This window comes from Heptranchias perlo, chromosome 20, assembly GCF_035084215.1.
Source record: "Heptranchias perlo isolate sHepPer1 chromosome 20, sHepPer1.hap1, whole genome shotgun sequence".
NCBI classification, from domain to species: Eukaryota; Metazoa; Chordata; class Chondrichthyes; order Hexanchiformes; family Hexanchidae; genus Heptranchias; species Heptranchias perlo.
In genome coordinates, this window is record NC_090344.1 from 3,770,808 (window position 1) to 3,783,151 (window position 12,344).

At 44.1% G+C, this 12,344-nt stretch overlaps 3 non-coding genes across 3 annotated transcripts; 1 reads left to right on the forward strand and 2 right to left on the reverse strand.

Annotated features, from left to right (window-relative positions):
* Nucleotides 1-1,311: 1,311 nt before the first annotated feature.
* Nucleotides 1,312-1,385, reverse strand: trnan-guu (transfer RNA asparagine (anticodon GUU)). Its single transcript has one exon. It is a non-coding gene; the product is annotated as a tRNA-Asn (tRNA).
* Nucleotides 1,386-7,512: 6,127 nt separating this feature from the next.
* trnas-uga (transfer RNA serine (anticodon UGA)) lies at nt 7,513-7,594 on the forward strand. The gene has a single exon. It is a non-coding gene; the product is annotated as a tRNA-Ser (tRNA).
* Nucleotides 7,595-11,861: 4,267 nt separating this feature from the next.
* trnat-agu (transfer RNA threonine (anticodon AGU)) lies at nt 11,862-11,935 on the reverse strand. Its single transcript has one exon. It is a non-coding gene; the product is annotated as a tRNA-Thr (tRNA).
* Between the last annotated feature and the right edge of the window lie 409 nt (nt 11,936-12,344).

Genomic DNA, 12,344 nt, shown 5'->3' on the forward strand with positions numbered 1-12,344 from the left:
GAGGAGATATTTCTAGTGCAGACTGGACACATTCTTTCCATTGGAAAGGTTGGGCATGCAAAACTAGAGCTCCCTGGATGACAACAGAATATTTGAGACAGCATTTTGTACATTCTGAACACCAATGTCCGGACAGGTGTGCCCGCGGTTATAAACCACAACCTCGTCACCTCCACGCTGACACATAAAAAGCGGCCGCATTCTGCTTCAGTGAGATGAAATCCGAGAGCGGTTTCAAGGTCAATTGTAATTGCAAGTAAAATGCATTCAGAGGACATGAGATCAATGAGATACCTCCAAACACCCTGCCAGTTTGAACAGCAGCTCAAGATCAAAAGTTCGGGGGGAAATGAGGGCTCGACCGGGATTTGAATCCTGGATCTCTCACATGTTTCAAACAACAAACCCAAAGTGAAAATCATACCCCTATACCAACAAGCCCGCTGGAAAGAAAAAGCAACAAGCAGTAGTTTCTGAGTATCAGCGGCCACTTTCCCCAAACCTCCCTTTCAGTGCCGTAAATAAAAGTGTGTCCGTACATTAGTGAAGAATCATAAAGCCAATTTCTTCACTGTTGAGTTTTGTTTGGGGCTCCTGACGCTGATAAAGATGATTGGGGACAATTGATGAGTTAATGGTTGTAAAGGCGCAGATACTCCGGTGCAACGGTGCAGATACTCCAGTGTGAGGGTGCAGATACTCCGGTGTGAGGGTGCAGATACTCCGGTGTGAGGGTGCAGATACTCTGCTGTAAAGGTGCAGATCCTCGTATTTAAAGGTGCAGATACTCCGTTGTAAGGGTGCAGATACTCTGCTGTAAAGGTGAAGATGCTCGTATTTAAAGGTGCAGATACTCCGTTGTCAGGGTGCAGATATTCCGGTGTAAGGGTGCAAATACTCGGATTTAAGGGTGCAGATACTCGGATGTAAGGATTTGTTGCCGCGCTGCAGGATCCTTTCATGATCTCTCACAAATCAACTGAAACCCATCGGAATGTGAATACAATGTGAAACCCATCGGAATGTGAATACAATTTTGCGTTTCCAAAATAAACGGGAGTGACATTCATTGTGGAAACAGTCTGGTGTCGCTCACTGCAGAAATATCCATGTCAGAGTGAAGCGCCTCTCCTGCAACCTTCGGACCTTGTCTGTCAAGAAGAATTCAGATTTCCCCGAAGCCAATCACAGGTTAAATGGTGGAAGATCGGCCGTCCTCAGCTGGCCATCGAAAGCGGGCATTTGTTTTATAGCCAAAACAAATATCAGAAACCATGAAATGCGAGACCATGAAGATAAAAGTTACCCCACCGTCTCTGGGTGGGCTCGAACCACCAACCTTTCGGTTAACAGCCGAACGCGCTAACCGATTGCGCCACAGAGACAGTACCCGTGTAGTACTGAACCACTGATTCAACGAGCTAAAAAATCAGGTTGCAGCGATTAATATCACCTCTCTCTGCTATCAGTTTACTTTTCCAAAATAAAGTGTGTGAAGTTTGCACGAGTGAAAATCTGTGCTCTGTTATTCCTGAACATTAAACTCACTTTGCCATTAAGCACCTGTGCGTTGGAAGACTCAGTCACCTCGTGGTCGAGAGGATTGATTTATCGAGCTGTGATTCGCCATTCTCCATTCCAGTAATATTCAGGTTCACTGAAAATGAGATGAGATGAAATGAGCAGGTCCGACGAGCAGGTCTGTGACACTACACGGTGTCTACAAAGTTGTCTCTTGCACTTACAGTGAAGCGGACGGCAGTTTTCACTCTTAAACCAGTAACTATGATGTTCAGAAAAAGTGTGGCCGAGAAATGCTCGATTGCAGCTCGGTGACACGGGGTCAGAGTAAAGTTCAGTTCATTCGATTGCCGAGTGGCGAGAAGGTGGATTTGGAACTCCTGTGCGGCTGCACTGCGAGTTGTCCAGATCTGCTTGGAGCGATATTCACTTCAATTCATCACTGACAGGGACAATTTGATTCTAAGTTTCTTTTTCTCTGCTGCTTGGTGAGATTTCAAAAGTTGTAAACGACCCATACCGACCCCAAACTCGTCACTTCCACTCTGACAGATGAAACGCGGTCACACTCTTCACTTCAGTGAGATGAAAGCCGGGAGCGATTTCACGGTCGAATGCAATGGCGGACAAAACTCATTCCAAGAAAGTGCAGGTCATTGAGGTGCCTTTAAATTCCTGATTGTTTGAACTGAACGTCTTCCCAAAGCGTTTGAGATTCACGTGGAGCGATTTGGGGACTTCTTTTCCCTCTTTGCAAAAGTTTCAACCGCAGGTCAAGATCAAAAGTCGAGGGCAGAATGAGACGCCTTCCTGAAATTTGAGAACCAGGGAAGCAGACTTTACAGCAAGGTTCTGTTTATTGAGAAAAAGCAGATGAAATATTCATTCCGGAACGATCCAGAATCCGATCAGCTCGAAAAGTAACGGTTACCCCGTGATTTGAACACGCAGCCTTCTGGTGACGCAACAGTCATGCAGATCGAAGCAGGAAGTTGAAAAGTGGGAATTGATAGTTTCAGTGAGTGGGCAAAACTGCGGCAAATATAGTTCAATGTGGGGGAGAGCGAGGTCATCCACTTTAAATCTAAGAAAGATAAATCAGAATGTTTTCTAAATGGTGAGAAACTGGGAACTGTGGAGGAGCAGAGAGATTTAGGGGTCCAAGTACAGAAAGCGCTACCAACTAGCGTACAGGTACAGTAATTAATTAAAATGTCTAATGGACCGTCAGTACGGCCGGTTAACTCAGTTGCTTAGAGTATGTTGTAACGCCATGATCATGGATTCGATTCTTATAATTTACTTTATTTATTTCGGCTTTTCATAACTTTTAAAATCGAAGCTTTACAAAAAAAAATGAAGACAGATTCGAGGGGACAGTTTTTTGAATAACATCCATTGTCACTTTGCCCCTGGACCGGAGAAACACGTCTTTCTTTTTATTCGGGTTTTTTTGGCAACTGACCCTGTGACGCAACGGCTGGTGTGTTGGACTTCTACTTGTTTTGTTTGATAAGCTATTCAAAGGTTGTGGATTCGAGTTGCAACGGCGTTGGATTTTAGTTCGGGAGCTGGGAAGTGAAATTTTGCAGCAAAACCGCAACAGGATCATTAATGTCCGTCAAGGATGTGAAACTGCCCCCGACACTTCATCTGACACAAGTGGCTCCAGTCACACCCGAATTCATGATTGTTAAACCACTCTGAGCTGGATTGGCGAAACTCTCTCAAGAAGGAGACTCATCATCTGCTCAGACCGAAAGTCAATCTGCTGGACTTCCGGCTCTGTCAGTCTGCATGTTCCTTCAGACAGGTTTCTAACTGGACACATGCATCCTGCTGCCGTGCGAGCATTGGTGCTTCAGGGGTAGAATTCTTGCTTGCAGTAATTCTATTCCTGTAAAACTAGCTCCTGAAGTGTAAGATGGAAAGTATCCTGGCTGAGCGGCCTCTGGCGCTGGTTTAAAGCTCCAGTTAAATCCCACGATTTGAAGATGGATCAAAATCATAGTTTGTGTCTACAAAACTGCAGCCTCCCTCCTGTAAACAAGTAATACTAAACATCTCATCTGCTCTTGCAACCGCGTAGTCCGGAGGAACCACATGGCAATTCAGATAATTAAATGAATTTTGGAGCACATCAATTTTACCTTCAACTCCGGTCGAAATGTTCACAAGGAAAAGGATTGTTTGATCTTGCTGAGATGCGAATTAAAAACCACGGCATTTCCTAAGCCTGTAACTAATATAAGGACTGATTGCGCCGCGAGAGCCCAGTCACTCTGATCACCTGTCCCACTCTGCTGGAAAGAATCTTAAGGTGAGAGGCCATTACCTGTGGAAACGTGTCCAGTCACTGTGATGAAACTAATATCTGCACTTTCACATTCAGGTTCTTTCACATCCTCTGCTCCATTGCACTGCAATCGGGATTTATGTGAACAGGTCAAAATGGATATTTGCAGAAATTCTGTCAGTGGTAAAATTAGAATCGAGAAACGCACCAAACATTGAAACCAGCGATTTAAACCACGAGCTCACACTTCCACAAAACAAGGCCTGTCTTTAAAGGTCTGTTTAATGATCAAACAAATTAATTGAAGCCATTTGACCGCATTTGCCTAGTGCTGGGGTTGTTCGCCTTAGAGCAGAGAAGGTTCAGAGGAGATTTGATAGAAGTGTTCAAAGTCATGAAGAGTTTAGATAAAGTAAACAAAGAGAAGCTGTTTTAATTGGCGGAATGCTCGGGAACCAGAGGACACAGATTTGAGGTGATTGCAAAAGAACAAAAGGCGATATGAGGAAAAACTTAATTACGCAGCGAGTAGTTCTGATCTGGAATGCGCTGCTTGAAAGGGTGGTGGAATCAGATTCAATCGTGACTTAAAAAAGGAATTTCAAGGGGAAAAATACAGAGCACCGGGAAAAGGCCGGGGAATGGGACTAATTGGATGGCTCTTATAAAAAGCCGCCACAGGCTCGATGAGCCGAATTGCCTCCTTCTGTGCTGTAACCATTCTATGATTCGATGGACAGAAGCGGTCTGAATGAATGGGCGATCGGTTGTGGGTAACAGGGAAATTATCGACTGGTTGTCCGGTTGTGTTACTGACGGCTCCTTGTTCTCGGATTATGGTTTTCATTTTGGCCGTTTCACTGTTTGATATGTGAGAGTTCCCCAGTTCAAATCCCAGAACCCTCCTGTTTCACTATTTCCAGTGAGGATTCACTCATTTCTTTCTCACATCTTTTCAGCGTTGCAGAAAGCAGGATTGATTTAATCCTCGAGCATGTTTGAGGTCCAGAGGTCAGAATGCAGCCGGTTTATCGACGCAACACACACGGAGAGAGTAAAATGTCTCACGGCGGTGTGCAGATTGAAACTGAAGGTGAATTTATCCCAATTCAGGCGATCTCAGAGGTGCAGAACAAAAATGCGCCTTAATTGGTCGGGAAAACGAACCCTGTTCCCTCGCGTGGAAAGTGCAAATTCTACCAGTGAAACAGCAACGTTTGCATGGGATCGTGCTCTCTGTGTCCAGTTGGAAACCTGTTTGAAACAACATATAATTTCACAAACCTCCTCTGAGTACCTTGCGCATTCTGATTTACAGCCGTGCATTACTTGCACTCGCTGCTTGTGATGGCCGAGTGGTTAAGCCGTTACATCTGAAAATCGACAGGGTCTTTCTGTGATTCATTGGAATGCTGCTCGCGGTGCTATTGTTTAAAGTTTTGTTCAATGCTCAAATAAATATGAACTGGAGATAACGGGCCGCATTTCCTTCTCTCAGAGCGATTCTCCACCGCGGCAGAGCCTTTTAATTGGGAGCCCAATGGTCTCTTGCAAAACTTCAAGGTGCTTGAAGGAAACTTCACAATAATCCACAACTGGAATATTGTGTCCAATTCTGAGCACCGCACTTTAGGAAGGATGTGAAGGCCTGAGAGGTGGCGCAGAAAAGATTTACTGGAATGGTTTCAGGGATGAGGGACTTCAGTTACGTGGATAGACTGCAGAATCTGGGGTTGTTCTCCTTCGGGCAGGAAGTTTGAGTGGAGATTTGATGGAAGTGTTCAAAATCATGACGGGTTTAGATAAAGTAAATAAAGAGAAACTGCTCCCGTTGGCGGAAGGGTCGAGAACCAGAGGACGCAGATTTTCGGTGGTTGACAAAAGAACCAAAGGCGACATGAGTAAAAACGTTTTAAATCAGCGAGTAGTTATAATCTGGAATGCATCTCCTGAAAGGGTGGTGGAAGCGGATTTAATCGTTAATTTCTAAAAGGAATTGGACAAGTATTTGAATGAAATATATTTGCGGGTCCACAGGGAAAGAACGGGGAAATGGGCCGAACTGGATTGCTCTTGAAGAGATCCGGGGCAGGCTCAATGGGCCGAATGGCCTCCTTCTGTGCAGTAACGATTCTATGAGTGTATGATTCCATCTCTCTCAAGCTTCATTTCAAATTCTGCTAACTTGATATTCAGGCTTATTTTCTTTACTTTTATCTCTCTATCTCTCCCTGTCTCTGTCCCGCTCTGTTTTCTCCTGATGGACTTCTCAGGCTTCATTGAACGGCCCAAGCTCATCGAACCTGCGACACCAGCAGAGAACGGTAAAGATTGAAAGAATGAGACGGTAGGAAAAGTAAAGGACCAACCCAGATGATGAATTCGTAGCCAATGTCCACATATTGATGTCTCTTCGTCCTCATAGTGAAATTATCAGTGCTTTTAGCCCAGTATAAAAACAAAGTCTTGTATTTATAAAGCGCTTTTCACGACATCAAGACGTCCCAAAGCGCTTTACAGCCAACGAAGTATTTTTGAAGTGTAGTCACTGTTATACTTGTGGTAGAGTGGATAATCTGCGGATGCCGAGACAGACAACAATGTAGCTTTAGAGCAATTAATTCTGCAAAGTCTCACTTGACATTACAACTCGCACATTCGAAACGAATGTGGTAAAGAGAGGCTAATATTGTTGATATGAAATAGTTAATGTACGTCTTCACATTGCCGTACATCGGAATAGAAAAAGTGATAGGATGGACAGAATGGTGGCCGATCGGCTGTGGGTGGCACAGAATTCTGCATTGGTTGCACCCCTCTGTTATCAGTGGCTCGTTGATCTTGGGGTATGATTCTCGCTTTGGGGATTTGCTGATTGCTATGTGAGAGGTCCCGGACGAGCCCTGCGGTGTTTCCATTTTTAGTTCAAAATCACTAATTGGCTTCTCACGTCTTGTCAGCAGTGCAGTCGGCAGGATTGTCTTAATTCCAGTGCATGGAGGACAGAATGCAGAGGTTCTGTCGACGACAACACACACGGAGAAAGGAAAATGTCAAAACATGGTGTTCAAATTGAAGCTTGATGTAAACGTATCCGAATTCACATGATCGCATAAATGGAGAATGAAAAATGCTCCTCTATTGAGCGGTGGTCGAACCCGGGCCTCCCGCGCAGACAGCAAGAATTTGATCACTGAAATCACAAAGTCCGCACAGCAGCCGGCGGCATGCGCTCAGTTTGAAACCTGTCTAAAAGAACACACAGTCTCAGAGTTCTCCTGTCATAACCTTCTTCATTCTCTTCTGCAGCGGTGTCGGATTTGTCGCTTGCAGCAGCGATGACCCAATGATGAAGGCGGAGGACTTGCAATGTGATTTTCCAACCCAGCTTCGCCGCAACACACGTGGAGAATGGAAAATGTCTCAAATGGTGCGCAGATTTTAGCTGAGGGCGAATGTCGCACAATTCACGCGATCTTATGAATGGAGAATGAAAATAATCGTAAACGAACCGGAAATCGAACCCCGGTTTCTCACGTGATAAATGAGAATTCTATCACCGAGACAGCAAAGTCAGCACATGAACAAGCTGTAAGTTTCCAGTTGGAAACCTGTCTGAGAGAACAAAGTGTCACAGATCTCGTGTGATAACCCGACGCATTCTGATTTATAGCTGTGCATCATCGATATTTGAAGCTGCGATGGCCGAGTGGTTAAGGCGTTGGACTTGAAATCCAATGGGGTTTCCCTGCACAGGTTCAAATCCTGTTCGCAGCGCTACTTTTTAATGTTTGTTCAGTGTTCAAATTAATCTGAACTTGAACGAACGGACCTTGTTCGCTCCCTCAGAGAGGTGCTCCATCGCCAACGACGCTTTTAACTCGGAGCCCAACGATCTCTTGCAAAATTGCAAGACACGTGAAGGAATCTCTCCCAAGCTCCATTCGAAGTTCTGCTTGTTCGCAGAACTTGACATTTATACAATTTATTTCTATGTTTTAATCTCTCCCTGTCTCTGTCTCTTGACTTTGCCTGTTTTCTCCTGATGGACTTCTCAGGCATCGTGAACAGCGAAGAATGATGGAACCTGCAACACCAGCAGAGAAGGGTAAAGATGGAAAGACTGAGACGGTAGGAAAAGAAAAGGTGCAACCCAGCTGATGAATTCGAAATTAATGTCCACACATTTATGTTTCTTCCCCTCACAATGAAAAAATCAGCAATTTGAGTACAGAACACTTATGGTAGAGTGTATAATATGCGGATGTTGACACCGACAATCGAACCATTGCCGTGGTGATGAAAGCGCCGAATCCTAAACACTAAACCCCAAGGAAACGCTGAAAATTCTTTGCTGCCAACAAGCAGAGCAACGCAGCCTTTCCTACTTGGTCCTTTGTAATTCAGGTCATTTTCCTGCCAGACAAACTGCTGGCACAAAATGGCATTTTCTGTTCGAAATAATATCGCGACAGAGGTGATGTTCAGGCAATGACATCACCAAGTGCAAGTAGGCATGTACATGAAATGGAAAGTGAGGTAAAATACTCCCACAAGCTGCTGATGGACATGTTTCAATTTCCAAAATTCACGCACTGAATGCAGCTCCTGGGAAAGCTGCAAGGTCACGCAGGTCCGTCATGAATCGTTTGAAGCAACTGGCAGTTTAAAGTGGCATCTCCTGCTGCTTCTGTGGGGAGTGAGAGAGAGGCACTGTCGGTATTTGCGTGCAGTTTGATTTTGCACAGAACTGCACAGAGAAACAGCAAATATACCGGGGCTGTGAGATGTTCTATATTATTGATATTTAGCCACAGGAATATCCGCGGTCAGAAGCTGAAAAGAAGGAGAGATAAGAGGCCTGAGAATAAACACAGAGCTGAATGAATTTTGAAAGAGCGAAAGAAAAACTAATGTCATCAGTTCCACTTTGTCTCTTGCGCAATCTTGGGAGCTCCCCAATGGCCTGGTGGTGAGAATTCTGTCCTCTCACTGCCGCGAGGTTCGATTCCCAGTTCGGGAATTAACTTTAAAAAGAGTTATGAACTTATTAAATTAATTACATGAAGCTAATTGAATCCTGTTCGTAGTTGAATCCCTGTTTTAATCACCATGAATCAATCGATAACTTTCTATTTCAGACTGATGGCGATGTTGACGTGGTTCCCGAGAGACAGTCAAAACTTTAATAAGATTTTTATGCTTTGAATGTGATGATTTTTTTTCATTTTATAGACTGCATCTTAAGAGTGGGATTAAAAACGCAGTGGAGTCGTTGTTAAATTTAACATTAACTGGCAATTGTCGCTGTTTATCACAGGAGCGCCCGAACTGGTTCTCCGATCATGATGAAAGTAACGCAACGAGGAACATCTGATACAACACGAAAGGCATCGGGCTGTGACAAAAATCTCCAACGTTTTGCTTTTCCAAAATAAAGGGTGTGAAATTTATTCTCTGAACATAGGAACAGTCTGGTCTCACTCACTACAGAAATCTCCATGTCACAGCGAACCAGCTCTCCTGCTGCGAATGCGGCCTCCCTTCGGGCCTTTCGGGGGGTTGCCTGTCAAGGAGAATTGTAATTACCGTGAAGCCAATATTCCATTCCTTTACATGATTCATGTGCCTGATTTCCGACCGCAGGGTAAATGGTAGAATATCAGCCCTGCTCAGCTGGCAATGATTCCGGTACATTTTCTTGATTCCAAAACATGCCTTGAAACCCTGGAACTTTGAGGCGATGAATCCTGAGGAAAAATAAAATAAGGGCTCGAACCATCAAACTTTCACGCTAACCGATAACACCGCCGAGAACAGGTGAAGAGATCACCTGCTAAACCAATAATTCACTGGGCTAAACTTTGAGTTTGCAGCGACCAATATAACAACTGTCTACAGTCAGTGAAAAATGAATGATTAAAGCTTGTAGGAGTGAAAATCCAACCAGCCAGTCTTCACTCTTAAACCAGCAACTATGAAGAAAAACATGCCGGAGAAATACTCGATTTCAGTGCGGCGACACTGGGCCAGAGTAAAGCTCAGTTAATATGATTGCCGAGTGGCTGGAGCGTGTATTTGGAACTCCTGACCGATTGCACCACGCATTTTCCAGATCTGCATGGAGCACCAATCCCTTCAGTTCATCACTTAGAGGGACATTTCGATTCTCGATTTCTTTTCCCTGACGATTGATGAATTTTGCAAATTGGAAGCGATCAATATCAAAGCTAACACGTCACCGACATGCTCACAGATACAAAGCGGTCACACTCTGCTTCAGTGAGATGAAAGTCAAGAGCGATTTCACGGTCGAATGTAATGGCTAACAAAATTCATTCAACGGAAGTTCAGGTCGTTGAGGTGCCTTTAAAGTCCTGATTGTTTCTATTAAACTTCTTCCCAAAGCGTTTGAGATTCACGTGGGACGATTTGGGGACGTTATTTCTTTTTCTGCAAAAGTTTCAACTGCAGTTCAAGATCAAAATTCGTGGGACCACAGCTGTTCACAAATTGTCGGCGCTGGGACCACCGTTGTTCACAATTTATCGGTGCTGGGACCACTGTTGTTCACAATTTATCTGTCCTGGGACCACCGTTGTTCACAATTTATCGGTTGTGGGACCACTTTTGTTTACAATTTATCGGTTCTGGGACCACTGTTGTTCACAATGTATCGGTTCTGGGACCACTGTTGTTTACAATTTATCAGTGGTGGGACCGCTGTTGTTCAAAATTTACATTCATGATTTGGACACGGGAATCGGAAGTACAATTCCAAAATTAGTGATGACACCTAATTGCGAGCTATAGTTAATACAAAGGAAAAATGAGAAAAATAAGGACGACATTAACAACTTTGCAGAATGGGCGTATAAATGGCAAATTAATAACAATATTTGTTGTGCACTCCTTTGCCTTTTTGCCCCCCCACAACTCACTCACACATCTTCAGATTGAATTGTATTTGCCACTTTTCTATCCACCGTTCCGCTCTATCTATATCTTCCTGCAGTCGACAGCTTTCCTCCTCACTATCAACCACAGGACCAATTTTTGTATCATCTGCACATTTCTTAATCATGCCCCCTGCATTTAAGTCTAAATCGATGATCTGTACCACGAAAAGCAGGGACCTATTACGAAGCCGCATGGAACCCCACTCGAAACAGCCTTCCAGTCACAAAAGCACCCGTCGACCACAACTGCTTGCTTCCTGCCACTCAGCCAATTTTGGATTTAACTTGCCAATGTCCCTTGGATGCAATGGGCATTTACATTTTTGACCAATCTGCCCTGTAGAACTTTGTCAAAAGCCTCGCTAAAACCCATGTAGACTTCATCAATCGCGCTAACCTCATCGATCCTCCTTGATATCTCCTCAAGTAATTCAATTCAAACGACCTTCCCTTAACAAATCCACACTGACTGTCCTTGATTAATCCGTGCCTTTCGAAATGACGATTAATACTGTCCCTCAGAATTGTGCTAAATAATTTACCCACCATCGAGTTTATGCTGACTGGCCTGTATTGACTCGATCTATCCCTTTCTCCCTTTTTAAACAATGGTACAACGTTAGCAATCCTCCAATCCTCCAGCACGACAACTTTTGCCAGGGTGGATTGGAAAATGATGGTCAGAGCCTCCGCTATTTCCTTCCTTGCTTCTGTTAACATCCTGGGATATATTTCATCCGGGTCTGGAGATTCAGGTGGAGCGATTTGAAGACTTATTTTTCCTATTTGCAAACGTTTGTACCGCAGGTCAAGATCACAAGTCGAGGTCCAAATTTGGACGAGTACCGACTTTGAACCTCAAATCATGAATTATGCCTCGACCCCAACGAGCCCAGAAACAAGAACGTGTCCTGAAATTAACGTGTGACAGACACATTCCATGAGAGGTCTGTCTGTGGAATGAAAGGGCGTTTTTGAACAGTCATCTTGCTATCCGTTTCCTCCTGAAACCTGAACAAAGACAAATACCACAGTGTTATTTTGTCGCTTAATTCCACAAATTAGGTAAAATAATAAGCTGCACAAGGCACTGCTGGGAGTTGAACCCAGGATCTCCTGTTTACTAAACAGATGCTTTAACCAATTAAGCCACAGCGCCAATTGATGATGCAACAGCCCCACCTCCTCTCACTAATATCTATCAGCGACACTTCACTATTGGGGGTTCAGGCCGTTTTCTCACTGTCCATTTCGCTTGTCCGTTGACCTGTGCATTCCGACACTGACTGGATTTCTCGCTGTGTTTATCTTTGTGCATCCATCAGTGCGTTGATACATGGATGATTATGTGTGATTGTATTTGTTACGTTAAATAAATTAGGGCTTCAGACAATTCTCGCTCTGACATTGGAGAACTATTGAGCCGAACTTTACAGCGAAGTATTGTTTATTGTGGTGCTGAAACTAAAAAATCCCAAGAGAAGCAAAAAGGGAAAAGGAGAAAAACTTGTGAGGGAAAATGAGGACAACTCTCAAGGTTTTTACAAGTATATTAAGAGAAAGAAGGG